The sequence below is a fragment of the Chionomys nivalis genome, chromosome 7 (assembly GCF_950005125.1).
Source record: "Chionomys nivalis chromosome 7, mChiNiv1.1, whole genome shotgun sequence".
NCBI classification, from domain to species: domain Eukaryota; kingdom Metazoa; phylum Chordata; class Mammalia; order Rodentia; family Cricetidae; genus Chionomys; species Chionomys nivalis.
In genome coordinates this window covers 60,993,116-60,997,805 of record NC_080092.1, presented here as the reverse complement: position 1 = coordinate 60,997,805, position 4,690 = coordinate 60,993,116, and positions in this window count along the sequence as shown.

Below are 4,690 nucleotides of genomic sequence, written 5' to 3'. Positions count from 1 at the left end.
GGACTCAGCTCGCCAAGCCTGCGGGCGTGTGAGCCCGCCGCCCCGTCCTCGGCACGGCATGCCCCGCCTACAGGCCCTCGACCACGCCCCCGGACAATATACCCCGCCCCCACGGCCGTCACTCCAGTTCCACAACCTGAGGGGAGGGACAGGGATGCACCAGATGTAATCCAGACCGACTGCTTGCTGACTGCGAGTGCATGGTTTATTCAGTCTCTCTAGGCCTCAGTTTCCACATCTGAAAAAGGGGCATCTAAGAACAGTAGAGGAGCCGGAGTGATGGCTCAGTGGTTAAGAGCACTGACTGCTCTTCCAAAGGACCTCAGTTCGATTCCCCGCAACCACATGGCAGCTCACAACTGTCTGTAACTCTAGTTCTAGGGGATCAGACACCTTTACATAACATATATGTAGGCAAAACACGAATGCACATGAAATAAAATAAATAAGAGCTGGGCGGTGATGGCGCACGCCTTTAATCCCAGGCAGGCTGATCTCTGTGAGTTCGAGGCCAGCCTGGTCTACAAGAGCTAGTTCCAAGACAGGCTCCAAAACTACAGAGAAACCTGTTTTTTACAGGGGAAAAAAACACTAATAAATAAATAAATAAATAAAAAATAAGAGCGTGTAGCTATTTCCTCTTGAAACATTCTGTTCTGAGTGGATGAGGGTGGCTCATAAAGTTTGAAAGTAGAAGACTCACAAGGTTGGGGAGAGAAGACCCTTTGTTGGAGCGGCCTGTAAGCTGAGCAGGAAATACAGCTAAACAGCTTTCCTGAATGGCATTGCTTCTTTTGAGTCACCCATGTTCTCATAAGTAGCCTTAATAAACCATTGGTTCGTCAAGCTAGACTTGGGTACAGTTTCTTTGGTCTATTATTGGTATCCTGCATAGGGTGAAGAGACATTTGCTCATGTCTCTTCAGGAAAGGGACACAGCAGGCATGTCTGCACTTCAGAGCTCCTTGGAAACACTGAGCATGCTCTAACTTGTGTTAAAGTGTTCTGCAGGCCTTACATCTGTTTAGAGACAGCTAGATGCCATTGCCCCCTCCTCAGAACACCCTCCATGATTCCCAGTCTCCATCCCTCCATCGGTCCTGCTACAATTCCTTAACAGGGTAATCGCCCTCTGTAGCCCTGAGCACACCTGTGATCTATGTCGCACTACAGCAGCTTAGATCCCTATGGCCTCACTAGAGTTCAGTGCCCATTTTCTATTCTGGGAAACAGAATATTCTGTTCTGGGAAACAGCCTCTATCCATTTTGAGAAATTGAAAGTTTCAGGTCTGGATTCACCAGGAAGTAGACCAACCCAGACAAAGCTGGAGCCTATGAAATTCCATCACTGTGAGGTGGGCAGGGCTTGGGGGGTTGAAGCCTATTTCACTATAACCCTTTTTCTGACTCCATCCCTATAACTCTCTGGGCTCCTGTCATTCATCCATGACACACATAAAGCTTAATGCACAGAGATGTTGGGTTTCTATCCCGAAGGACCTGAGCCCTTCCTGTACCCACATTCAACACATGCACACACACATGCACGCGCACACACACACATGTGCACGCGTGCACACACACACGGTAGCATGATATAGTGAAATGAATCCAGGATTCCACAAATTCGAGATATGAGTGTTGGCTCCGACTCTGTCTTGTCCTAGCTGTTGTGAAGGAAGTTTGTGCCATTGCTTCTCCGAACGTTGGTCTCATCCGTAGATGAGGGTTCTGAGGAATCCTGAGAGAGCTCACAAAGCTCTCGGCATCCGATGCTTTCCTCGCTTCTGCTATCTCTTGCTCAGCCGGTGGGACTCGTCTGGAAGGCTAGGCTGCCTTTCTCATCATTCCCACGGTGGAGGAGGGAGAGCCACCAGACCCGGAGAAGCAGTCAGTCCTTAGGGGTCTTGACTAGGTTTTGGGGTTGGGGGTTGCTAGGTCAGGAGCATCCATAATAAAGGAACCAGTAGATGAGACAGCTGGGGTCCGGAGGCATGAAAACGATTTACTAAACAAACTCAGAGATGATTCATTTCCGCTGCATTAGATAAAAAAAGACAGAAATGCGTCTCCCAGGGGGAGGATGGGAAAGACAACAGTGAAAGGTATGAACAGAGGGGAGGTGGGTGTGGGGAAAAGAGGACCAAGCCAAGGACATCTGTCCTCTGCTGTCTTCACGGCAAGGTTGGGTCGTTTGGAGCCCCAGCCTTTCTCAGTCTCCTATAGCATCTGGACTCTTAACTGTGCCCTCCCTGGAAGGCCCATCATGCATCATGGCAGCAGTCAGTTCAGAGAGGAGTCCAAGACTGCAAGCCCCCCTCAGGTTTCTCTTCCCATCCTCATTTTTGGAGGTTTTAGTTGAAAAGCTAGCAAAGACTTGAGGCGGACTTGCAGCCATCCTAAGAAGGAAAAATAATAGTACCCTGGTACTTTGTGCCAGGTTTGTTTCTACCTCCTGCTCTGTATTGGAGGTGGGGAGGTAAATAACACCGGCTGGGTGCTCCACAGACCAAGCTCCAGACATCGATGTCTGTGCTTCAGGATGTCCCTCGGTGGGACATCTCGGCAAGAGGCTGAGGGCTGAGCCTCAGGGGAGCGGTTAGCTAAGGTCTTGCGGTCGAATGGTGTATGCATCACGGGCCTACAGCCAAATTTCTGTCATGGTATCATTTCGTCTGTTCTTCCTTCTCATCCTGGATTTTTGTTTATCTTTCTGTGCTGGGGATTGAACTTATGACTTTGTGCATACTAGGCAAGTACTCTGCCGCTGAGCCATAATTCTGCTCCTTATCCTTTCATATGAATACCCATAACATATACAAAGTGATGATCTGGTACACTGTACAATGATCATCAGATTCAACACATCCAGGCTGGAGAGATATCTCCGTGGTTAAAGCACTGGTTGCTCTTCCAGAAGACCCAGGATCAATTCTCAGCATCCATATGGCAGTGCACAACTGTCTGTAACTCCAGTGCCCAGAGATCTGATGCCTTCTTCTGATTGCTGAGTGCATCTGCAACCATGCGCAGACACATAGACTTACACATAATTTTAAAAATTAACCTTAATTTAAAAAAACCAGACACACACACACACACTCATCAACACCAGAACAACAGAAATCCACATCCACCACCAGCCTGTTGTGTTCATCTTATAACTCAAAGTTTGTAGTCTTCATTTCTACTGCTGATTTTTAAAGTACGTTCATCACTTCCAACAGAAACTTTGTTACCCACCCCTGGATTTGGCACGATAAAAGTTTCCCTCTGTTTCTGTGTCCAGAAGTCACAACTCAGAGGTGTGGTGATGGTCCTTTCTACACAGTTCCTCAAGAGGCAGAGGCAGGAAGGCTGAGAGCTTGAGGCATGCTGACTTACATGGTGAGTTCCCAACGCACCTCAGCAAAACCTTGTCTCCAAGTAAAAAGTAAAGCTGGGTGGTAGTAGCACACACCTTTGATCCCAGCACACTGGGGGCAGAGATTGGCAGATCTCTGTGAGTTCGAGCCCAGCCTGGTCTGCAGAGTGAGTTCCAGGACAGTCAGGGGTACACAGAGAAACCCTGTCTCAGAAAAACAAAAACAAAAAAAAAGTAAAACAAAATAAAAAGTAAAAAGAGGGACTGGAGCACTTGCTGCTCGTGTAGAGGACCCAGGCATGATTCGCTGCATCCATGTCAGACAGCTCACAACAACCTGCAACTCCCACTACAGAGGATCCGATACTCTTTTCTACATACATCACACTTCACATACATATAAGTACATACATAAAAGTACACCACATAATCTTAAAGGCTTTATATTATTATTTATCACATGTGTATATGTGTATAAAACTCATTTTAAAATACTCAACATTTTAAAATTATGTGTATATGTCTGAGGGTGGTTATGTGTCTGTGAGTGCAGGTGCCTGTAGCATCCAGAGGCACTGGATCCCCTGGAGGTAGAGTTAAAGGCACTCATGAGCCACTGTGAAGGTGCTGGAGATTTAACGTTGGTCTTTGATAGGAGCCAAAGCACTCAACTTCTGAGCTATCTCTCTGGCCCTAAAATTAATCTTTTTTTTCTTTCAAGAATTAACAAATTTGTGCCACAGCACCTACAGGCCAGTTTCCCCTCCTACATAATTATCACTTCAAAGGCCCTGTGCAGTTGGGTAGATGGGAAGGTTGGGTCTTAGAGGTCCCCCACCCCTAGTGCCACTACCACCGTCTCACTTCACCGGTCTTGGAAGAACAGTCAACCCAAGTCAACCCAAATGTCCTTCATAATTTATGATGTGGGCTATCAGGTTGAGGAGTGCAGAGCTGCCCAGAGCCTGTATGGGTGGTTGGTTCAGTAGGTCCCTGGTGAGGTTCCAGAGGCCACACCTGAGCTCAATGGCCTTAAATTATACCTGAACCTGTCCTGACCCCTCACATGGCTAAGAGGTGAGACTTATTTTTCCTGGCTTCTGGATCTGGAAAAAATGGAAAGAGATGGATAGCTCTTTGTGTTTTCCTGACCCTTCTGAAGGACCCCCAGAAAACTCAGTTTCCACACACTCTCAACTCTAAAGATGTATCTTGCTAAAATGCTGACCATATGACCCTTTGCTGAGCCCTTGAAATCTCTGACACCAGGGTTTGACAAACAGCATCAAAGCCAAACCCCAGGGCCATCTCATCATAGCTCTGCA